At 48.1% G+C, this 25,444-nt stretch overlaps 1 protein-coding gene and 1 non-coding gene across 2 annotated transcripts in view; both read left to right on the forward strand.

Annotated features, from left to right (window-relative positions):
* OPRD1 (opioid receptor delta 1) overlaps positions 1-25,444 on the forward strand; it is a 46,152-nt gene that overhangs the window by 10,690 nt on the left and 10,018 nt on the right. The window lies entirely within an intron of this gene.
* LOC119472140 lies at positions 13,913-14,031 on the forward strand. Its single transcript, XR_005201254.1, has one exon. It is a non-coding gene; the product is annotated as a 5S ribosomal RNA (ribosomal RNA).

Raw genomic sequence — 25,444 nt, forward strand, 5'->3', positions numbered from 1 at the left:
AGACAGAGTCTTGCTCTGTTGCCAAGACTGGCACGATCTCGGTTCACTGCAACCTTTGCCTCCTGGGTTCAAGCTATTCTCCTGCCTCAGCCTCCTGAGTAGCTGGGATTACAGGCTTGCGCCACCATCCCCAGCTAATTTTTGTATTTTTAGTAGAGATGGGGTTTCACCATGTTAATCAGGCTGGTTTTGAACTTCTGACCTCATGATCCGCCCGCCTCGGCCTCCCAAAGTGCTGGGATTACAGGCGTGAGCCACCACACCTGACCCAAGAAGTGAGTTTTTACACAGGACAATCTGGCCTAGGGGCCACTGACAACACATGCCAGGCCTGAAGAACTCCAAGTTCACTGCGACAAGGCCAACAGCAGGGGAGGCAGCCCTGTCCTTCAGCAACAGATGGACTAGGGTTCAAACCCCGGTGTGCTTCTTGCTGGCTGTCTACTGTTGGGCTCAGCATGCTGTCTGTTTTCTTATGTGTGAAATGGGGATGAGAGAAAAACTTCTATATCGTCAGTTGTACCCGTCGAAGTATCAGGCACAGTTCTAGGTGCTTGGGATCCAACAGTGATGAAGACACAGTCCTTGCCCTCATGGAGCTGACAGTCTAGTGGGGAAAAGATGGACAATAAACAAGTAGATATAAGGCCAAGGCTATAAGCAGTGAAGTAAACTGAAACGGGCATTGGGTGAGAGGGCGGCGGGGCTGCAGCTGTACAGGCAAACCTCAGAGATTCTGTGGGTTGGGTTCCAGACCCCTGCAATAAAGTGAGTATCTCAAAGCAAGTCAAACACATTTCTTGGTTTCCCAGTGCATATAAAAGTTGTTTACAGCTGGGTGTGCTGGCTCATGCCTGTAATCGCAGCACTTGGGGAGGCCGAGATGGGCAGACTGCTTGAGCCCAGGAGTTTGAGATCAGCCCGGGCAACATGGCAAAACCCCATCTCTATAAAAAAATACAAAAATTAGCCAGGTGTGGTGACACGCACCTGTAGTCCCAGCTACTCAGGGAGGTTGAGATGGGAGGATCACTTGGGCCCGGGAGGTTGAGCCTGCGGTGAACTGAGATTGTGCCACTGCAGTGCAGCCTGGCTGAGAGAGTCAGACCCTGTCACCCCCCCCAAAAAAATAGAAAGAAAAAGAAAAAAAGGCCAGGCAATGTGGCTCAGGCCTGTAATCCCAGCACTTTGGGAGGCTGAGGTGGGTGGACCACAAGGTAAGGAGATTGAGACCATCCTGGCCAACGTGGTGAAACCCTGTCTCTAGTAAAAACACAAAAAACTAGCCAGGCGTGGTGGCACGTGCCTGTAATCTCACCTACTTGGGAGGCTGAGGCAGGGGCATCGCTTGAACCCAGGAGGCAGAGGTTGCAGTGAGCCGAGATTGCGCCACTGCACTCCAGCCTGGCAACAGAGCAAGACTCCATCTCAGAAAAAAAAAATGTTGTTTGCTTTTTGAGACGGAGTCTTGCTCTGTCACCAAGCCTGGAGTGCAGTGGTGTGATCTCAGCTCACTGCAACCTTCACCTCCTGGGTTTAAGCAATTCTCCTGCCTCAGCCTCCTGAGTAGCTGGGATTACAGGTGCACACCTCCATGTGAGCCTGTAATCTAGTTCTAATCACCTGCTAATTCTAGTTCTATACTGTAGTCTATTAAGTGTGTGAAAGCATTGTGTCTAAAAAACAATATACATACTTCAATTTTAAAATACTTTTATTGTTAACAAGATGCTAATGATCATCTGAGCCTTCAGCAAATCATAATCTTTTTGCTGGTGAGAGGTCCTACTTCAATATTGATGGCTGCTGGTCAGGGCGGTGGTTGCTGACAGCTGGGGTGGCTGTGGCAATTTCTTAAAACAAGGCAACAGTGAAGTTTGCTGCATCAGTTGAGTCTTTCCTTCATGAAAGAATTCTCTGTAGCATGCACTGCTGTTTGATAGCATCTTACCAACAGTAGAATTTCTTTCAAAATTGGAGTCAGTCCTCTCAGATCCTGTTGCTGCTTTATCAACTACATTCGTGTTATATTCTAAATCCTTTGTTGTCATTTCAACTAAGTTCACAGCATCTTCTTCACCAAAGGTAAATTCCATCTCAAGAAACCACTTTTGGCTAGACAAGGTGGCTCATGCCTGTAATCCCAGCACTTTGGGAGGCTGACATGGGTGGATCCCTTGAGGACAGGAGTTTGAGACCAGCCTGGGCAACATGGCCAAACCTTGTATCTACAAAAAACAAAAAAACAAAAATTAGCTGGGCGTGGTGGTGTGCACCTGTAGTCCCAGCACGAGGGAGGCTGAAGTGGGAGGACTGCTGAAGTTGGGGAGGCAGAGGTTGCAGTGAGCCGAGATTGTACCACTGCACTCCAGCCTGGGTAACAGAGCAAGACCCTGTCTTGAAAACAAAACAAAACAAAACCAAAAGAAACCACTTTCTTTCTTTTTGACTTTTGTCTCACTGTGTTGCCCAGGCCGGAGTGCAGTGTCTATTCACAGGCAAGACCATAACTCACTACAGCCCCAAACTCCTGGGCCCAAGTGATCCTCTTGCCTCAGTCTCCTGAGTAGCTGGGAGTACATGCCTGTAATCCTAGCACTTTGGGAGGCCGAGGCAGGAGGATCATGAGGTCAGGAGTACGAGACTAGCCTGGCCAACATGGTGAAGCCCTGTCTCTACTAAAAATACAAAATATTATCCGGATGTGGTGGTGCGCGCCTGTGATCCCAGTTACTAGGGATGCTGAGGCGAGAGACTTGCTTGAACCCAGGAGGCAGAGGTTGCAGTAAGTTGAGATCACGCCACTGCACTCCAGCGTGGCTGACAGAGCAGGACTCCATTTTGAGAAAAAAATGAAAGAAACCACTTTCTTGCTTGCCTATAAGAAGCAACTTCTCATCCATTAAATTTTTTTCCTGAGATAGCAGCAGCGATTCAGTCACCTCTTCAGGCTCCACTTCTAATTCTAGTTCTCTTGCTATTTCTACTACATCTGCAGTTACTTCCTCCACTGAAGCCTTGAACCCCGCACAGTCACTCATGAGGGCTGGAATCAACTTCTTTCAAACTCCTGTTAATATTGGTTTTTCCGCCCGAGACACAGTCTTACTTTGTTGTCCACACTGAGTGCAGTGATCATAGCTCACTTCAGCCTCAAACTCCTGGGCTCCAATGATCCTCTTGCCTCAGTTTCCCAAGTGACGGGGACTGCAGGTCTGTGCCACCATGTCTGGCTAATTTATTCACTTTTTGTTTTTATTTTGGTAGAGCTGGAGTTTCTGTGTTGCCCAGGCTGGTCTGGAGCTCTTGGCCTGACAGGATCCTCCCACCTCAGCCTCCCAAAGTCCTGGATTACAGATGTGAGCCACCATGCCTGGCCACAAATGTTCTTAATGGCAGCTAGAACGGTGAATTCTTTCCAGCTTTCAATTTACTTAATCCATATCCATGAGAGGAATCACTATCTATGAGACCTCTAACCTTACAAAATGTATTTCTTGAATAATAAGACTTTAAAAATACTTGATTGCTTGATCCATGGGCTGTAGATTGGATGTTGTGTTAGCAGGCATGAAAACAACTTCATCTCCTGGTACCTTTCCATCAGAGCTCTTGGGTGACTAGGTGCATTGTTAATGAGCAGCAATATTTTGAAAGGAGTCTTTTTTTCTGAGCAGTTTGTCTCAACAGTGGGCTTAAAATACTCCATCAACCACACTGTAAACAGATGTGCTGTCATCCAGGCTTTGCTGTACCCTTTAGAGAGCACAGGCAGAGTAGATTTAGCATAATTCTTAAGGGCCCTAGGGTTTTGGGAATGGTTAATGAGCAAAGTCACTAGCCGCGTTAGCCCCTAATGAGTCCGCTTGGCTGGGTGCAGTGGCTCACACCTGAAGCCGAAGAGGGAGGGTCGCTTGAGCTCCGGAGTTCGAGGCTACATTGAGCTATGATCGTGCTGTCGCACTCCAGCCTGAGTGACAGAGCGAGACCCTGTCTTTAAACAAAAACAAACCAAACAAACAAAAAAACTGGTGTGGTGGCTCATTCCTGTAATCCCAACACTTTGGGAGGCTGGGGCAGGTGGATCACCTGAGGTCAGGAGTTTGAGAACCAGCCTGACCAACATGGTGAAACCCCATCTCTACTAAATACAAAAATTAGCTGGGTTTGATGGTATGTACCTGTAATCCCAGCTCCTCGTGAGGCTGAGGCAGGAGAATCGCTTGAACCCAGGAGGCGGGGGTTGCAGTGAACTGAGATCATGCCACTGTACTCCAGCCTGGGTGACAGAATGAGACCGTCTCAAAAAAAAAAAAAAAAAAAAAAAAAAAGAGAGAGAGAGAGCATCAATCTGTCCTTGAAGCTTTGTAAGAAGGCACTGACTTCTCTCTAGGAATGAGTGTCCTAGATGGCATCTTATTCCAGTAGAAGGCTGTTTTGTCTCCATTGAGGCTCTGTTGCATAACGTAGCCCCTTTCATCAGTGATGTTTAAGCCTCATGAACCAGCCTCAGCCAGCGTCAGAGCTTCAGGCTCTCTTCTACAGTTTCCTCACCTCTCTCAGCCTTCTTAGAATTAAAGAGAATTAGGGCCTTACTCTGGATTAGGCTTTGGTTTGAGGGAATGTTATGGCTGGCTTGATCTTCTATTTAGACCACTCAAACCTCCATATCAGCAGTAAGTGTTGTTTTTTTTTTTTTTGACAGGATCTTGCTCTGTCACCTGAGCTAGAGTGCAGTGGTGCAATCTCTGCTGACTGCAGCCTCGACCTCCCAGGCTCAGGTGATTTTCCCATCTCAGCCTCCCGAGTAGCTGGGACTACAGGCATACGCCACCATGCCTGGCTACTTTTTTGTATTTTTTGTAGAGAGGAAGTCTCGTTGCTAAGGGTGGTCTGCCCACCGTGGCCTCCGATTATAGGCGTGAGCCAATGCTCCTCCCAATTTCGTTTTCTTATCATTGGGGCGTTCACTGGAGTAACACTTCTGACTTCCTCCAATAACTTTTAGATTCACAACTGTTTGGCTTCAAGAGGCCTCCTAGCTTTCAGCCTGTTTTGGCTTTCAACATGTCTTCCTCACTAAGCTTACTTCTAGATTTTGATCTAAAGTGCAAGACATGTGACCCTTTCTTTTTCTTTTTCTTTTTTGAGACAGGGCCTCACTCTGTCACCCAGGCCGGAATGCAGCGGCTCACTGCAGCCTCGACTGCCGGGTCTAAGTGATCCTGTTTCCTCAGCCTCCCAAGTAGCTGGGACCACAGGTGTGTGCCACCATGCTCAGCTAATTTTTTAATTTTTTTGTAGAGCTGGGGCCTCACTTTGTTGTCCAGGCTAGTCTTGAACTCCTGAGCTCAAGCAATCCTTCCACCTCAGCCTCCCAAAGTGCTGTGACTAAAGCTGTGAGCCACTGCGCCTGGCCCTTTTCTTCACTTGAACACTTAGAGGCCATTGTAGAGTTATTAATTGACCTAATTTCAATATCATTGTGTCTCAGGGAATAGAGAGGCCTGAGGAGAGGGAGGGAGATGGAGTAACAGCTGGTCAGTGGAGCGGTCAGAATGTACACATTTATCATTAAGTTCATCTTACAGGGGTGTGGTTTGTGGCACCCCAAAAAATTACAATGGTAGCATCCAAGGTCACTGATGGCTGGGCATGGTGGTCACACCTGTGATCCCAGCACTTTGGGAGGCTGAGGCAGGAGAATCCCTTGAGCCCAAGAGCTCGAGACCAGCCCTGGCAACATAATGAGACTCCATTTCTATAACATGAAAAACAAATAGCCAGGTGTGGTGGGACATGCCTGTAATCCTAGCTACTTGGGAGGCGGAGGTGGAAGGATTGCTTGAGCCTGGGAGGTCGAGGCTGCAGTGAGCTATGATGATGCCACTGAACTCCAGTCTGGGCAACAGAGTGAGGACCCGGTCTCAAAAAAAATACCGCTGATCACAGATAGCCATAAGAGATATAATAATTATGAAAAGTTCAAAATATTGAAGGAATTAGCAAAGTATGACACAGACACAAAGTTTGCACTTGCTGTTGGAAAAATGGTGCCAATAGACTTGCTCATAGCAGGGTTACCGCAAACCTTCAATTTGTAAAAAACGCAGTATCTACAAAGTGCCTTAAACAGGACGTACCTGTAGGTAGAGAGGTCAAAGAAGAGGAGACAAATGAGCAGAAGACTGTTGCTCAGAGGAAGAGTGTTTCAGGCGGAGGGAACAGCGAGGGCAAAGGTTAAGGGAGATGATGTTCTGTGGCCTTAGCACAGGGCGTGACCCACAGCTGGAAGCTGCTGGTTACAGTGATGCCTTTTGGATCATTGCCCAGCACTTGGGAAACAGGGGCAGGAATTAAGCCAGGGTGGAGACGCTGCTTCTCCTGGCCCCGCCAGATGCCCCTGCAGGACAGATGGAGATCATCTGTTTCCCTTGGTTACAAAAACTCATCCTCCCACAGTGCTGGGAAATACCCCACATCTAGTGATTTTCCATTCCTCCATGAGGGGAGGGAATGGCGCTGTCCTGCTGGGAGGGGCAGGTTAGCCACAAGACACTCCTTCCACCTGCCTAGGCCTTGTCATCCCCTGTAAGAGAGGGCTCAACAGCAAAGCATAGAATACTGACTCGGCCAGAGTTAACACCAAAAATAGAACTGCTGACCTTTTTCTCTTTTTTCTTCTTTTAAGACAGGGTCTCGTGCTGTTCCCCAAGCTGGAGTGCAGTGATGCGATTATGGCTCACTGCAACCTCACCTGCCTGGGCTCAGCTGATCCTCCCGCCTCAGCCTCCTGAGTAGCTGGGACTACAGGCAATACCATGCGTGGCTAATTCTTTTATTATTTGTAGAGATGGGGTCTCACTGTGTTGCCCAGGCTGGTCTTGAACTGCTGGACTCAAGCGATCCTCCTGCCTTGGCCTCCCAAAGTGCTGAGATTACAGGCGTGAGCCACCATGCCTGGCTGAGCTTTCTTGGATGCTGACAGCGTGGCCAGCTTTGTGCCAAGCTCTGTGTGAAGCATCGCACATAGGTTATCTCATTTAATTCAGCCAACTCTATGAGATTGGTACCATGTTTCTCTCCATTTGACAGATGAGAAAACTGTAGGCTCAGAGGTGTTAATTCACTTGCCCAGGGCTGCAATTAGGAAGTGGCAGAGCCAGCCTTTGAAGTGAGACCCCCTTGACTCTCAGAGCTCAGGTGTACAAAATGTCCATGAAGCAATGTCCATGAAAAAGGTTGAACCTATGATACCCTCTGATTCCCACTGTGGAAAATGACTTTTTCATATAGCCAGGGATTGGGAGAGGCAGTGAAGCAGAGCAGACTTATTTGTAATGTCATTAAAATAATTTTTTAAATAATCCATTGTTAATAAACAAAAGAAAAGTGAAGCTCTTTTGGGTCCCAGCAGAGAGATGGTGTAAGAAGTAACAGGCCAGGTGCAATGGCTACTGCCTGTAATCAAGCACTTTGGGAGGCTGAGGTGGGAGGATCACTTGAGCCCAAGAGTTCAAGACCAGCCTGGGCAGCATAGGGAGACCCCATCTCTATAAGAAATACAAAATTAGTCACGATTGGTGGCACACGCCTGTAGTCCTAACTACTTGGGAGGCTGAGGTGGAAGGATTGCTTGAGCCCGGGAGGTGAAAGTGGCAGTGAGCTCTGATTGTGCCACTGCACTCTAGGCTGGGTGGCAGAGTGAGACTCCATCTCAAAAAAAAAAAAAAAAAAAAACATACAGCATGGCCAAAAGCTTGGCATCTGTCTGGGCTTTTTGGAACACCTGGCTTTGGATCTCAGTTCTGTCTGTTCATTCTACACTCCTGGATGGGCACTGCTCATTTTTTGGGTCACAGTTTCTTCTGTAAACAAAATGGGAATATACTGAGACCCACTTCCTGGGGTGGGTATGATTCAAATGAGAGAATGTGTATGATGCTCTGCACGGGGGCTCCCTAGCCCCTTGTCCTCAAAGGGTATCTCTTTGTTGGGGAGCTGGGACGGGACAGGTTAGGGAAACTAACATCCACACCACAGTCAGGAAGAATGATAAACTTGTGGACGTTATTTACATGGAATTGTGGGACTGAAATATTAACTTGGCAGATGTTGTGGACTCAAAATCATTAAGAATGGAGAAATTACAGCTGTGGCAAAATGAGTCAGTGTTTGACAAGATTAGAAGGCTCTCTACAGGAGACCTTATGTGAGAAATCTCACTGGGTCTTCACAACACTTGCATGAGGTAGGAACAATGTAATGTGCCCATTTTACAGGTAAAGAAGCTGAGGCTCAAGATGAAAGGCTTTTCCCAAGCACACCTGGTTAGTGAGCATCTGACAGCAAAGCCCCCCAGGTGGTGGTGGATGTCACTGCCCTTTTCTGGCCCAGGAGACTGTGTGGTTCCCTGGCACCAGCCTCTGCCTAGTGCGTAGGTTTTGGGTGGGTATCAGGCGTGATCCTATCAGAGAAAAAGCACCAGTAGGATATATTTCCAGGAGTTGGCTTCTACCGCTGTGGGGTCTGGCTGGGCAAGTCTGAAACTGGTAGGCGGAAAACTCAGGCAGGAGCTGATGCTGCAGGTGGAGTTTCTTCTGGGAAATCTGTTTTGTTGGAAGGTCTTTGAACTGATTGGAAAAGGCCAATCCAGATGATCAAGGATAATCTCCTTAAAGTCAGCTGACTGCTGATGCTAACCACAGCTACAAAATCCTTTCCCAGCAACACCTCGATTAGTGTCTGATAAAATAGCCGGGTACTATAGTCTAGCCAAGTTGACACATCAGACTAACCATCCTGGGGCCAGACAGACCTGGGCTTCAGTCCTGGTGCTACAACCAGTCAGCTGTGTTCCGCTGGGCAAGTTTCTGTGCCTCTCTGATCCTCAGTCCCCTCATCTACCAAATGCCATGGCAGTGCTTACTGCAGTTGGTTAGCAGGATTAAATGCAATGATATAAATCACAGTATCTTCATCCAGTACCTGTCACCTAGAGAGAGGGAAGACATGCACAAAAGCAGGTGGTCATGAACCAGTTTTTTTTTTGTTGTTGTTGTTGTTTGTTTGTTTTGAGATGGAGTCTCGTGCTGTCACCCAGGCTGGAGTGCAGTGGCGCGATCCTCCGGTTCCCCAGTTCAAGCGATTCTCCTGCCTCAGCCTCCAGAGTAGCTGGGATTATAGGCACACAGCACCTGGCTAATTTTTGTACTTTTAGTAGAGACAGGGTTTCACCATGTTGGCTAGGCTGGTATCAAACTCCTGATCTCAGGTGATCCTCCCGCCTTGGCCTTCCAAAGTGCTGAGATTACAGGTGTGAGCCACCGCGCCCGGCCTTGAACCAGTGTGTCATCGTGACAGTGCTGTTGCTTGTTTCTGTGCCTGCATTCCCTTTTACCAGTTGCTCCTGGAGGGCAGGAACTGTGTGGTATTCATCCTCAATCCTGTTTTCTAGCTTAGTCTTCTCTCTCTCTCTCTCTCTTTTCTCTCTTTCTCTCTTCTTTCTTTCTTGACAGGGTTTCTTTTTCCCTCCCTCCCTTCCTTCCTTCCATCTGTCTTTCTTTTTCTTTCTTTGTTTCTTTGAGACAGGGTCTTACTCTGTCATCCAGGCTGGAGTATAGTAGCTCTATCGCAGCTCACTGCAACCTCCATCTCCCGGGCTCAAATGATCCTCCCACCTCAGCCTCCTGAGTAGCTGGGACTGCAGGCATTTGCTACCATGCCAGGTAATTTTTAAATTTTTAACAAAGACAAGGTCTCCCTATGTTGCCCAGGCTGGTCTCGAACTCCTGAGCTCAAGTGATCCTCCCCCCTTGGCCTCCCAAGGTGCTGGGATTATAGGTGTGAGCCCCTGTGCCCATCCAAGTACTTCTTAAATATCCAGATGACACTTTGTTAATGTGATTTGCTCTGTGGAGTTGTTGGGATCTATAATAAAAATCCCCCAACTATGAGACAAGAGGGCAGTAAGGTGTGCAGGAACCTCAGGCTGCTGTCTCCTTCAGAGAAACCCCTTACTTTTCAGCTTAGAAAAATCTTTCCTCCAGGGAGACTTCTCTGATTGCTCCTCACTGCCCCTCCAGCCAACAGGTAACCCTCCTCTGTGTTCCCACTGTGTCCTGTGTGTCCCCCGCCATTGGAGCAAGGACTATGCACTATTTCAGACACCTGATTGCTCCCCTGCTCTGTTCTCCCCACCATGAGTGGGTGTCGGGTGGAAGGAGTATATCCTTTGTTCATAGCTGGAGCCCCAGCAGAGGGTCCAACACTCAGACAGCATGTCACTAGGTGTTTGTACAAGGCGCATGTCCTATTTCCAGACGCCCATGGGCTGGTATTTCACATCCTTGCGGGACTCTGCTTTCTTGGGCCCCCATCGTGCCTGCTGCCCCATCCCTGGTCCAGCCATCCCTAAGCCAGAAGCAGAGCCAGGATGGTGGGGAGGAGCTGCTCTTCCCTGGCTGCCGTGAGTGTTGCTCTCGAACTGAGCTGAATGAGACATCTGCCCTGTTTCTCGTTGAGTGTGACCTGGCCGGCCTCCCTGCTCACGTTCAACTCTGGGGCCTGGATTTCTCTGTTCCAGCCTTTAATCTTCTCCTATGACATGCTCTCTGGGCTTCATTATAATTAACCACTTTCCTTCCTCAGCCTGTGCCAAAACTGAGACAGCTAATTAATTTCTGGCCGCTTGCCACTCTCGTTAAGTGGTGGGCAGGGATGCAGCCTGCAGCTCTTGCTGTCCAGCTGGGCTTGTTTTGCCAGTCGTGGAGGGCAACCACCCTTTGTCTGCAAATAGAGGGAGCCCCAGCTGGACCCTGGCTGACTGGCAGTTGCTTCATTGAAGCTTCATGTGCCTTGGTTTCCTCGTTTGTAAAATAAAGGGAATGAACTTGACCTGCAGGGAGAAGATTGGGGGGTGGTTAGGAGTGGGGGTTCTGGAGTCCAAGGAACCAGAGGCCTAACTTAGGCCCTGCTACCCCCAACTATGGGCCTCTGGGTGAGTTACTTCACCCCTCGGAGCCTCAACATTCCCCACCCGTAAGATGGGGAGAACAGCACTCCCCTCCTGTGGCGGTTGTGTGGATTCAGTGGGTTTATGCACACATGGCTGCCACTTAGGAGCGAGACTGGCACATGTAAGTGCTCGCAAACACTCTTCCCGGCCAGCGTTCTTTCTGGGCTAACGTTCTATATTCCTGACGGAAAAAGGCCTTCTGTTGTGAGAGCTGGGGTGTGGAGGAATTTTAACAGACATTGCTTCTGTGTTTTAGGCCATGGCTGCTGAGATGGCTAACCCCTTTGTGTTAGTTCCCTAGGGCTGCTGTAGCAAATTGCTGTAAACTGGGAGACTTAAAACAGCAGACATTTCAAGCTCAGAGGGCTAGAAGTCTGCAATCAAGGTGATGGCCGGGCTGTGCTCCCTCTGAAGGCGCTATGGGAGAACCTTGCTGTCCCGGCTTCTGTGGTTGCTTGCAATCTTTGGCATTCCAGCTACCTCACTCTAATTTTTTTCTGTTTTCACATGGCCTTGTGTGTCTCTGTGTCTTGGGTCCTATTTTTGAAGCAGGGATTCTCTCTCTTGCCCAGGCTGGAGTGCAGTGGCATGAACACGGCTCACGACTTCCTGGGCTCAAGCAATCCCTAGTAGCTGGGACCACAGGGGTGCACCACCATACCTGGCTATTTTTTTTTTTGTAGGGGACGGAGTCTTGCTCTGCCTCCCAGGCTGGAGCGCAGTGACGCAATTTCCAGTCGCTGCAAACTCCACCTCCTGGGTTCAAGCGATTCTTCTGCCTTAGCCTCCCGAGGAGCTGGGACTACAGGCGCATGCCATAATGCCAGCTAATTTTTAAATTTTTAGTAGAGATGGGGTTTCACCATATTGACCAGGCTTGTCTTGAACTCCTGACCTTGTGATCTGTCCACCTCCACCTCCCAAAGAGCTGGGATTGCAGGTGTGAGCCACCCCACCTGGCCCCGGCTATCTTTTATAGCAGCGGTCCCCAACCTTTTTGGCATCAGGGACCAACTTCATGGAAGACAAATTTTCCATGGATAGTGGTGGGGTGGGGGTGGGGGACGGGGATAGTTTCGGGATGATTCAAGCACAATTAAATTTATTGTGCCCTTTATTTCTATTATTATTACACATAGTGAAATAATTATACAACTCACCATAAGGTAGAATCAGTGGGACTCCTGAGCTTATTTTCCTGCAACTAGATGGTCCCATCTAGGAATGATGAGAGGCAATGACAGGTCATCAGGCATTAGATTCTCATAAGGAGCTTGCCATCTAGACCCCTTGCATACCTAGATCACAATAGGGTTCATGCTTCTGTGAGAATCTAATGGCACAGCTGGTCTGACAGGAGGCGGGGGCGCAGGTGGTAATGCCAGCAGTGGGGAGCGGCTGTAAATACAGGTGAAGCTTCGCTTGCCCACTGCTCACCTCCTGTTGTGTGGGCCGGTTCCTATAAAACAGGGTTGGGCACCCCTGTTTTATGGAGAGTCTCACCATATTGCCCAGGCTAGTCTTGAACTCCTGGATTCAAATGATCTTCCTGCCTCAGCCTTCCAAAGTGTTGGGATTACAGGCGTGAGCCATCACACCCGACCCTCTCTTCTTGTAAGGACACCAGTCCTATAAGGACCCACCCTAATCTAGTATGGCCTCATCTTCACTAATTACATTTACAAAGTCCCTATTTCCAAATAGTGTCACATTCCGAGGTCCTGGGTAGACATGGGTTTTGGGGCACACTATTGACTTCAGTCTACCCTCCCAAGGCTTACTTTCCTCCTCTGTACAGTGAGGATAGCAGCAATTTCATAGGGTTTTTGGAGGGATTAAATGAGATGATCTCTGTAAATGTCACAGTAACATTCAATAGAATGTGTCAGTTGTGTAAGCACTGAATCCGCATAGCTGCTGGGATGGGGGTGGTGGTGACATGGTGACGGTGATTGAGATGGTTCCATTCATGGACCTACCTACACTGGTTACTCACTGAACACAAGGACCTGGAGTGTAGACATCTGCTAAGAGCCAGGGCCTTGTCAGAAATTCTGAAGTGTTGGACAGGATCCTCCTTCCCCTTTGGCCTCAGCCACCTTGAACCTCATCAGAGACTTAGTTCCTAGGAAGTCAGCTTGGAGAAGCAGAAGGAACTTGGTTTCCCAGAAGTCAGGAGAACTGATTTTCTGTGTGACCTTGCACAACTGTTTTCCCCTCTCCAGGCCTCAGTTGCCCCATCTGTAAAGTGGGAGGGGAGGTTTGAACTCATTGTTACAGATTGGAGCCTCTTCCAGTGCTGAAGTTCCAACACAGGGCTCTGTGTCCCACCCCAATGATGGCAGGTTACCAAGAGCCAGCAGAGAAGTTAGGGGCCCTGAGACTCCAGGGAATGCATTTTGGATCTGTCTTGTTCACTTAAGCAAGAGAAGCCATTATGTTACGGGTGGACCAGTCGGAGTGCTAGGAACATGGCAGGAATTACCTCATTTGGTATTCCCCACATCCTCACGAGGCAGAAAAGACCATTGTAACCAGTTCACGGGGGAGTAAACTGAGGCTCAGAGAAGTTAGAGCTCACCCAAGATCAATGCAATTAGGGACACAGCTGGGGCTTCAATAGGTGTGTCCAGTGTCGAAGTCTATGCTTCTCCTTGGGCTGCCCTTTCTTTGGTTGTTGTAAGAGATGGGACCTAAAGCTGTCGCCCAGGCTGAAGTGCCATGGCTATTCACAGGTGCAATCGTGGCACACCACTGCCTTGAACTCCCAGGCTCAGGTGATCCTCCTGCCTCAGCCTCCCCAGTAGCTGAGACTACTTGTACTTTTATCCGATTAGTTCCCTAGGGCTGCCAAAATAAATTACTGCAGACTTGATGGCTTAAACCAAAAATTTAGTCTACAGCCATACCACCCTGAACGTGCCCGATCTCATCTGATCTTGGAAGCTAAGCAGGGTCAGGCCTGGTTAATACTTGGATGGGAGACCTTTTGGGAATAACGGGTGCTGTAGGCTTTTAAATACATATTTAAATATAAAAAACCAAAAAAAAAAAACTCAGAAATTTAGGCAGGGCACGGTGGCTCATGCCTGTAATCCCAGTAATTTGGGAGGCCAAGGCAGGTGGATCACCTGAGCTTGGGAGTTCAAGACCAGCCTGACCAACATGGAGAAACACCGTCTCTACTAAAAATACAAAATTAGCCAGGTGTGGTGGTGCGTGCCTGTAATCCCAGGTACTCAGGAGGCTAAGGCAGGAGAATTGCTTGAACCCAGGAGAACGGAGGTTGCGGTGAGCCGAGATCTTGCCATTGCACTCCAGCCTGGGCAACAAGAACGAAACTCCATCTCAAAAGAAAAGAAAAGAAAAGAAACGCACAGAAATTCATTCTGTCACAGTTCTGGAGGCCAGAAATCCAAAATCAAGGTGGCAGCAGGGCTGTGCTTTCTCTGAAGCCTCTTGGGGAGAATCTTTCCTCGCTTCTTCCCGTTTCTGGTGGCTCCAGGCTTAGTATGTGGCTACATCACCTAATCTCTGCCTCCCTCTGCACACGTCGCTCTCCTCGTCTCTTCCAAGGACACTTGCCGCTGGAGTTAGGGTCCACCTCGATGATCCAAGATGGGCTCGAGATCCTTCACTTAATTATATCTGCAAATGATTTTGCATTTATATTGAGCAGCTGTTATTTTTGAGCACTCGAAAAACAATTGGGAATAAAATTAATTCTAAATACTCCAGCAATCCACACCAGATTTGGTTGGAGACCAAATGAGCTTTGGTCTAGGCTGGAGCGGCTTGTTCCGTTTGTCTCCTGGGGTGCCACAGGGTCAGTGGGGCTGGGTGTAGAAGTTCTTCCCTTGTTGCCATTGCTGTTATTGGTTTTGATTTTAGGTCTCTTGCCCCTACTTTGAACTCATGGGCTGTTGTGCATCAGTAGGAAAAAATCCCCACAGTTTAGTTAAGGACAAATTAGCTACCTTGGCTAAATAATCGGAGTGAACGTTTCCCCCACCACTGGCGGAGCTGAGTCACGTCAGACTTCAGGGCAAACAGGATCAGGCCCAGGTATCCTTCAGGGGACCTGGGCTGGTCCAGGGTGAGCATGGGAGAAGGTAGGAAGAGAGGGAGGGAGGGAGAAGCACGAAAGGAGAGAGTGCAAGGGGAAGGGAAGGTGAGGAGGAAGAGATGCCCCAATCTGATCTCTTTGGTCTGTGGCTCGTTACCGCGGATCAGGGCACCTTGACACCTGCACACAGGATTCCTCCAGTAAGCGCTGTGTCTCCTCTGAGCCTGGCCTTGTGATGGGTGCTGGGTGGCAGTATGAAGGGGACACAGTTCCTGCCTGAAGGATGTCCCAGTCTAGTGTGTAAGACAGACAATGAACATTTGTTCATTTCACAAATATGTTTTGAGTGCCTGCTTTGTGCTGGGTGCTGCTGTAGGTTCTAGGCTCTTCATGATAGCCAAGACAGACGTGATTCCTGCCCACTGGGAGCTTATATAGGTATGAAATGGAGTCTCACTCTGTCCCTCAGGCTGGAGTGCAGTGGCATAATCATAGCTCACTGCAGCCTCTACTTTCTGCCCTCAAGTGATCCTCCCACCTCAGCCTCCTGAGTAGCTGGGACTGCAGGCATGAGCCATTACCTGGCAAAAAGAGTATGTGAAGGGCACAGAGTACTTTGGGTTTACAGGACAGAAGCTAAAACCGAAGCCAAGAAGAAGACACTGGGGTTTTGGGGAAGAGCACTGGGTTTGACTCTCTGCTCAGCCTATTTCTCACTCTGCAGCCTTGGGCAAGTGCCTCTCCTCTGTCTATAAATTGGAAATATTAAACACTGTCTGCCCCAGAGTGAGGATTCAATAAAGTAAAACGTGGGACCAGGCACAGTGGCTCATGCCTGTAATCCCAGCACTTTGGGAGGCCAAGGTGGGTGGCTCACTTGAGGTCAGAAGTTCAAGACCAGCCTGGCCAACATGGTGAAACCCCATCTCTACTAAAAATACAAAAATTAGCTGCGTGTGATGGAGGGCACCTGTAATCCCAGCTACTCGGGAGGCAGAGGCAGGAAAATCGCTTGAAACAGGAGGCAGAGGTTGCAGTGAGCTGTACTCTAGCCTGGGCGACAGAACAAGACTTTGTCTCAAAAAAATAAAAAATTTAAATTTAAAATAAATAAATAAAGTAAAATGCTTATATCAGTGCCTGGAATGTAGTAAGTGTCCAACATATGTTTATTATCTGTTAAAAAACAAAACCAGGCGGGGCATGGTGGCTCACACCTGTAATCCCAGCATTTTGGGAGGCCAAGGCAGGTGGATCACCTGAGGTCAGGAGTTCGAGACCAGCCTGACCAACATGGAGAAACCCTGTCTCTACTAAAAATACAAACTTAGCCAGGCTTGATGGCTCATGCCTGTAATCCCAGCTACTTAGGAGGCTGAGGCAGGAGAATCACTTGAACCTGGGAAGTGGAGGTTGTGGTGAGCTGAAATCGCACCATTGCACTCCAGCCTGGGCAACAAGAGTAAAACTCCATCTCAAAAAAAACCCAAAACCAAAACAGAAAAACCAAACACAGGTGTAAGGAGCCCATAAATCACACCAGAGAAAGACCTAGCACACAGTGATTGTCCGTAAATACTGGCCGCTGCTCCCTGGAATCAGAGGTATACATCTTGTTCTGAATTGACCTCTCCGACTTGCTCCACTGGGCCCGGCATTCGTGCCTGTGACATTGTTCTGATGTTTATAAGTCTGTCTCTCCCTGACCCCACCTAGGCTGTGAGCACTGTCTCCAAATCCCGAAACCATAGCAGGGTCGGGGAATATGTGAGAAGCAGATGAGTGTGCTACAGAGGGGGCTCATCCCCAGCCCAGCCTGGCTCCTCGCCATGGCCAAGGTTTCACAGGTGCAGGAGGCAAGGAGGCTGGGGGAAAGTGGACACAGACTCAAGAGGTTATGAGCTTAGGCTCTGGAAAGCAGATAGGTCTGCATGTGAATCCTGTCACCATCACTTTGTAGCTGTGTGTCTTTGGGTGAGCATCTAACTTAGCTCATTTGCAGAATGAGGCTGAGATGAAATCCTGAATTCACTGCTTTTGGCATAGTGCTTGGTGCATAGGAGAATAGTGCCTAAAGGAAACAAACCACCCACCCAAAGCTGTCCGTGGTCTCCCATTGACACCTTGCACAAAGGAGGGAATGTATTGACCTTCTGGGCACTGGGCATTTATTTACTTATTTTTATTAATTAATTAATTATTATTATTATTATTGAGACAGAGTCTTGCTCTGTCACCCAGGCTGGAGTGCAGTGGCATGATCTTGGCTCACTGCAGCCTCTGCCTCCCGGGTTCAAGCGATTCTCCTGCCTCACCCTCCTGAGTAGCTGGGACTACAGGCATGCGGCACCCACACCCAGCTAATTTTTTTTGTATTTTTAGTAGAGATGGGATTTCACTATGTTAGCCAGGCTGGTCTTGAACTCCCGGCCGAGTGATCCACCCACCTCAGCCTCCCAAAGTGCTGAGATTACAAGCATGAGTCACCGCACCAGCCTTATTTTTATGAGACAGGATCTGGCTGTGTCACCCAGGCTGGAGTGCAGTGGCACGATCACAGCTCACTGCAACCTCAACCTCCTAGACTCAAATGATCCTCCTCCCTCAGCCTCCGGGGTAGCTGGGACTACAGGCACACACCACCATGCTCAGCTAACTTTTACACTTTTTGCGGAGATGGGTTTGCCATTTGCCCCAGCTGGTCTCCAGCTCCTGAGCTCCAGCGATCCGCCTGCCTCAGCCTCCCAAAACGCTAGGACCATAGGGCATGAGCCACTGCACCTGGCTTGGGCACTGGGTATTTAGATGTCGGCTGCTCTAACTAACTGCTCTGGCTTTGCCTGGAGAGAACATTCTTACCAGGAGCTTCCTTGTCAGTCAGCACTTGGGTATTCAGTTGAGAAGCCCAGCTCTCCAGAGGCCCAGGAACGAGTGTGGATTGAATGTGGCCTGGCTGTGTAGGGTACTGCCAGTCTCCATCAAACTGAAGGAAAATTAATCGAGGTGGCGATGATCCCCCTGCAGCGGGGGCTTGTTTAACAGAGGAGTGGACGAACATGCGTAGCCACTCAGTGCTTGGTGTTAAGGAAGCTTTGGGGATTTGGAGTCAGAAAGAAAGCAAAGGGTTTCCCAAAGGTATCTCAGGGTCAACAGAGGTTCAGCCAGAGCTTTCCCGTCCCTACCACCTGATTGGATCTAACAGGTGATGGTTAAACCCCAAAAGAAAAAAGCAGGCCAGGTATAGTGGCTCATGCTTGTAATCCCAACATTTTGGGAGGCTGAAGTGGGAGGATCACTTGAGTCCAGGAGTTTGAGACCAGCCTGAACAACATAGTGAGATCCCATCTCTACAAAAAAATAATTAAAAAAAAATAGTTTGGTGTGATGGCACACACTTGTAGTCCTAGCTACTTGGGGGAAAAAAAAGAAAAGGAAGAAAAATAACCAGGTTGGGGGGGTTCCAAAAGGGCTGCAATTTTCAACTACAGCTTACTACATGTGGTAAGCTGCAGACTTTTACACATGTGGCTCCTGGAAAGCATCATTACACTGAAATTACCAACAAGGAGGCAGGTTCAGAAAGGTGAAGTGATTTGCTGAAGATCACCAGGCTATGTATGAGCCAAGAACTGAATGGTTCGAAAGGACCCCCTCACCGCACTGTGGTGAGAAAATAAACACAGCTACAGCTCTTGATTACCCACTTTTTAAAATTATGATAAAATATACACAACATAAAAAATACAATTTTAAACTTTCTTTTTTTTTTTTTTAAGACGGAGTCTCACTCTGTCGCCCAGGCTGGAGTGCGGTGGCGCGATCTTGGCTCACTGTAACCTCTGCCTCCTGGGTTCAAGCGATTCTCCTGCCTCAGCCTCCTGAGTAGCTGGGACTACAGGTGTGCGCTACCACACCTGGCTAGTTTTTTATATTTTAGTAGAGACGGGGTTTCACCTTGTTGGCCAGGATGGTCTCCATCTCCTGACCTCGTGATCCACCCACCCTAGCCTCTCAAAGTGCTGAGATTATAGGTGTGAGTCACCATGCCCAGCCCATTTTAACCATTTTTAAAGGTGTAATTCAGTGGCATTAAGTACATTCACACTGTTAGATAGCCATCACAACCGTTCTCTAGAACTTCTTCATCTTCCCAAACTGAATCTCCATATCCTTTGAACAGTGACTGCCCATCCTCCCCTTGCCCCAGCCCCTCGTAACCCCAGTGCTTCTGCCACTATGAATCTGACTACTCTAGCGCCTCATGTAAGTGGAATCATACAGTATTTGTCTTTTTTGACTGGCTAATTTTACTTAGCACAATGTCCTCAAGATTCATCCATATTGCAGCAGGTGTCAGAATTTCCTTTTTTTTTTTTTTTTTTTTTTGAAGGCAGCGTCTTATTCTGTCGCCCAGGTTGGAGTGCAGTGATGCAGTCTTGGCTTACTGCAGCCTCGACTTCTGGGGTCAACCAGTTGTCCTTCCTCAGCCGCCCGAGCAGCTGGGGCTATAGGCATGCACCACCACGCCCAGCTAATTTTTGTATTTTTTGTAGAGACTGGCGTTTGCCATGTTGCCCATGGCTAGAAATTTCCTTCTTTCCCTAAGGCTGAATGATATTCCATTGTATGTCTATGCCACATTTTGTTTCTCCTTCTATCAATGGCTGTGTGGGTTCCTTTCCCATATATCACTGATATCGGCTATTGTGAAGGATACTGCTGTGAACATGGGTATACACACAGCTCTTCAAAACCCTGCTTTTTCTTTTTTTTTTAGAGACGAGGTTTCACCATATTGGTCAGGCTGGCCTTGAACTCCTGACCTCAGGTGATCCACCTGCCTCGGCCTCCCAAAGTGCTGGGATTACAGGTGTGAGCCACCGTGCCCGGCTGTATATCTTTTTTGGAGAAATATTCAAGTCCTTTTTCTTTTTTTGAGACAGAGTCTTACTTTGTTGTCCAGGCTGGAGTGTGGTGGTACAATCATGGCTCACTGCAGCCTTGACCTCCAGGGCTCAAGCGATTCTCCCACCTCTCCCCTCCAAGGAGCTGGGACTACAGGCCACATGTCACCACGGCCAGCTAATTTTTGTATTTTTTGTAGAGAGGGGGTTTTGCCATGTTGGCCAGGCTGGTCTCGAACTCTTAGACTCAAGTGATCTACCCATGTCAGCCTCCCAAAGTGCTAGGATTACAGGCATGAGCTACCATGCTTGGCCTTTTTTCATTTTTTAATTAACTTATTTGTGTTTGGTTGAGTTGTAGGAATTCTTTATATAGTCTGGATATTAACCCCTTATCAGATATGTGATTTGCAAATCTTTTCTCCCATTCCATGAGTGGCCTTTTCAGTCTGTTGATAGTATCATTTGTTTTTTTTTTTGGGGGGGGGGCAGGCAGAGTCTCACTCTGTCACCCAGGCTGGAGTGCAATGGCACGATCTTGGCTCACTGCAACGTCCGCCTCCCAGGTTCAAGCGATTCTTGTGCCTCAGTCTCCCGAGTAGCTGGGATGATAGGCGCACACTACCACTCTCAGCTAATTAAAAAAAAATTTTTTTTAATAGAGATGGGGTTTCAGCATGTTGGACAGGCGGGTCTCAAACTCCTGACCTCAACTGATCCACCTGCCTTGGCCTCCCAAAATGCTGGGATGATAGTGTCATTTGATGGCCAAAATTTTAAAATTTGATATAGTCCAACTTAATGTATTTGTTATTGTTGGCTGGGCTTTTGGTGTCATGTCCAAGAGATCATTGCCAAATCTAAAAGAAACTTAAAAAAGAGAGAAAAAAAAAGAAAGGAAAACAAAGAAACAAAATAAGAAATCATTGCCAAATCTGGTGTCATTGCCAGGTGTGGTGGCTCACGCCTGTAATCCCAGCACTTTGGGAGGCTGAGGCAGGCGGATCACCTGAGTTCAGGAGTTCGAGACCAGCCTGACCAATATGGTGAAACCCTGTCTTAAAAAAAAAAAAGAATAAAAAAGAAAAAAATATATGGTGTCATGAAGCTTTTCCCCTATATTCTCTTCTAGGACTTTTACAGCTGATCCATTTTGAGTTAATTTTTGTATACGGTATAAGATAAAGGCCAAATTTCATATCCACAACCTTTTGTAACAGAAAAAAAAAATTAGAGAACCATAGTAGAGTTTTGGGAAATGGAGCCATAAACAATTTCTCTTTCTAGAAAGTTGAGTCTCCTGCCTCCTTCTGCCTCGTGCTCCATCTAGCCTCCACACAGGAGTCAGCATGATCTTTTTTTTTTTTTTTTTCTAGACAGGGCCTGGCTCTGTTGCTAGGCTGGAGTGCAGTGGTGCGATCTCGGCTCACTGCAATCTCCACCTTCTGGGTTCAAGCAATTCTCTTCCCTCAGCCTCCTGAGTAGCTGGGTTACAGGGACGAGCTATCACACCTAGCTAATTTTTGTATTTTTAGTAGAGATGGGATTTCACTATGTTGGCCAGGCTGGTTTTGAACTCCTGACCTCAGGTAATCTGCCTATGGGCAGCTCACAAGGTCAGGAGATCGAGGCCAAACCACGTTGGCCAGGCTGGTCTTGAACTCTTGACCTCAGGTGATCCGCCCTCCTTGGCCTCCCAAAGTGCTGGGATTACAAGCGTGAGCCACTTCGCCCGGCCAGCATGACCTTTTAAGAAACTCACATAAATGAACCACATCGCTTCTCTGTTTGAAGTATTCAATGGCTTCCTGTCTCACTCAGAGTAAAGCCAAGCTTCTTGCCTAGCCCTAAGGCCCTCCATGATTTGACCCCTACAGAGTTCCGCTGCTGCATCTCCTGCTGCCTCCTTTCTGTACTGTAGTCACACGTGATTTCTGACCATTCCTGCAGCTTATCGAGCTCTTTCCTGCCACTAGGCCTTTGTACATGCTGTTCCTTCTCTTTGGACCAACCTTCCTCTTTCTCTTTACATGGCTAACTCTCATCCTTCCCAACCTGGCAGAAACGTCACTGTGTCTTAGATCAAAATATAGACTGGGTGGCTTCAACAACAGAGATTTATATTCTCAGTTCAGGAGGACAGAAGCCCAAGACCAAGCTGCCAGCACGGTCAGGTTCTGGTGAGGGCTGCCTTCCTGGCTTGTAGATGGCTGCCTCATCACTGCCCTCACACGGCAGAGAGAGAGAGAGAGAGAGAGACAGAGAGACAGAGAGACACAGAGAGAAAATAAGAATAAGCTCGGGCAGATCACCTGAGCTCAGGAGTTTGAGACTAGCCTGGTCAACATGGTGAAATCCCGTCTCTACTAAAAATATAAAAATGGCCTCCCTTCCTCCTTTCCTCCCTTCCTCCCTTCCTTCCTTCTTTGAAGTTTTACTCTTGTTGCCCAGGCTGGAGTGCAGTGGCACAGTCTCAGCTCACTGCCATCTCTGCCTCCTGGGTACAAGCAATTTTCCTGCCTCAGCTTCCTGAGTAGCTGGGCTTACAGGCGCCCACCACCACGCCTGGCTAATTTTTGTATTTTGAGTAGAGACGGGATTTCTTCATGTTGGTCAGGCTGGTCTCAACTCCTGACCTCAGCTGATCTGTCTGCCTCAGCCTCCCAAAGTGCTGGGATTACAGGTGTGAGGCGCTGCGTCTTAGCCAAGCCTGTTTGCATTTCTAACCTGAGGACACCTCAGCGGTGATGAGACCAGGGCAGAGGTCCAGCCCAGATAGACGTGAGTGCACTTAAGCGGAAGGGCCCAGGTGCGAGTGCTGGAGAGCCAGGTTCTTTGAGGTTCTGCATGTACCAGTTGAGAATCAAATGGCACATGTGATTGGGAGAAGCAGTCTCTGTGGACGTGGACACTGAAGGAATACGAAGGCTGGCGCAGTGGCTCAGGCCTGTGATCCCAGCACTTTGGGAGACTGAGGTGGGCAGACTTGAGCCCAGGAGTTTCACCCTGGGCAACATGGTGAAACCCGGTCTCTACAAAAAATTCAAAATATTAACCTGGTGTGGTGGTGTGCACCTGTAGTCCCAGCTACTTGGGAAGCTGAGGTAGGATCACCGGAGCCCAGAAGGCCAAAGCTACAGTGAGCTATGGTCGCGCCACTGCACTCCAGCATGGGCAATAGAAGGAGAACCTGTCTCAGAAATAAATAAAAATAAATAAATAAAACCAGAAAGCCAAGTTGTGTGGGCTTGGGGCTCTCATATGTAAACTGCAGCATAAAGAAAACAACAACAACAACAAAACAGTTATTTGAAAAAAAAAATCGGCAGCAAGAGGAACCCCAATATCATCATATTGGGGGTTAGGGTTTCAGTATATGAATTTGGGGGAACTAAATTCAGTTCATAGCACACCTCCTCGGAAAAGCCATTGTTGACCTTCTCATCTAAGCCAGGGTCCCTCCACACTCCCCAGCCTGTCACTTCCACTAGGTAGTGTCCATCAATATACCCTGTTCTTATCCTTCACGGCATCTTGGTAATAGCAGGTAACTGTTCATTAATTAATGAAGCAGTTCGTTCAATGTCTGTCCTCCTCCCTAAGGTCATAGATTTCAAGAGGCCAGACTGTTGTCATTACACCTAGATCCCTTATTCAGTGCCTGGCGTGGATCGAGTATCCACTTAATACCTGTTGGATGAGTGAGCAAACGCCAGTTTATAAGATGTTCATGTTCTTGACTTTTTCACTATGAGAGGTGGGGAGGAAGGAAGGTGACAAGTACCTTTCTTTCTTGCAGGAAATGCAAACAGGCTTGGCCAGGAGTGGTGGCTCATGCCTATAATCCCAGCACTTTGGGAGGCCGAAGTGGGAGGATCACTTGAGCCCAGGAGTTCAAGACTAGCCTGAGCAACATAGTGAGACCCCCCACCATCTCTATTTTTATTATTTTTTTAAGTGGGGAGGTAGGGGGACTCCCAGGCCCCTTTTCCAGCTCTGCCAACAGAATTCTGACAGCCAGAAGTATGCAACCCAGGTGGGAGATGGGAGGATTCTTTTCTGAAGCCCTGAAGGCCAGAGAAGAGACCTACAAAAACTGACATTTACATGTCCCTCGGTGTAAAAGCCAGATCATCACTCAATTCCCCTATAGTGAGGCCCACCAGTTGACAGGGCCCTCACACTGATACACACACACCCCACACACACACACATACAGACGCAGAGCTGCCAATTATTTAGTGCTTCACTTAAAAATCCTCTGAAAGCACACTGTCACAAAGTGCCAGACTGCCAGGGATAAAGAGAGGAACCTACAAGTTTTGCAGGTAGAGAGGACAGATCACATACAAAACATCAGGAATCAGAATGATGTTAGATGTTTCAGTAGCAACACGGGAGGCTGGAAGATGAGGGAGTCATGCCTTCAAAATTCTCATGGAAAACGCCTTCCAACCTACCATTTCATATACAGTCAAAGAAATCAGAAGTTAGGATAGAATAAAGACATTTGACTGGGCGGTGGTGGCTCACACCGGCAATCCCAGCATGGCTGAGAGATTGAGACCATCCTGGCCAATGTGGTGAAACCCCATCTCTACTAAAAATACAAAAATTAGCCGGGCATGGTGGCACATGCCTGTAATCCCAGCTACTTGGGAGACTGAGGCAGGAGAATTGCTTGAACCAGGGAGTTGAAGGCTGCAGTGAGCCGAGATGGTGCCGCTGCGCTCCAGCCTGGTGACAGAGCGACACTCCATCTCAAAAAAAAAAAAAAAAGACATTTTCAGATAAACAAGGGTGTAAAAATTCTACCTCATATGTACCCTTTCTCAGGAAGTCATTAGAGGATGCCTTCCACCAAAATGAGGGCATAGATCAAGACAGAGGAAGACTTGCAAGTCAGGAAACAGGTGCTCTAGCCGAGGAGGACAGGTGTGCAGCTGACCCAGAAGCCAAACAGTGCAGATGGAAAGTGGGGCGGAAAGGTCCAGGACATAGCTCACTAGGAAAACAAAAAGAACTGGTAGATGATGTGATCCCCTGGAAGAGGCATCTTATAGGTCTTTCGGAGTGTTTGAGGCGATTTAGCAATATGTGCACAGAACTTAGAAAGTGGAAAAAATTGGTGCAATTATTCCCTCGGGGAAAATTAAATGTCTGCACTAAAAAATGTAATTATAGTATGCTTTTTGGCTTAGCAGTGGACAATATCTACAAAGTCATAAGAATGGAAACCCTTAATACTGAGTTAGTGGAAAATGGTGATAAAACTATATTGGAGCCAGACATGATGGTGCACACCTGTAATCTCAGCTACTCAGGAGGCTGAGGCCAGAGAACTGTTTGAGCCCAGGAGATGGAGGCTGTAGTGCACTATGGTTGCACCTGTGAATAGCCACTGCACTCCAGCCTGGGCAACATAGCAAACCCTGTCTCTTAGGATTTTCTTTCTTT

Source organism: Cebus imitator, unplaced genomic scaffold (assembly GCF_001604975.1).
Source record: "Cebus imitator isolate Cc_AM_T3 unplaced genomic scaffold, Cebus_imitator-1.0 Scaffold87, whole genome shotgun sequence".
In the NCBI taxonomy this organism is placed as follows: domain Eukaryota; kingdom Metazoa; phylum Chordata; class Mammalia; order Primates; family Cebidae; genus Cebus; species Cebus imitator.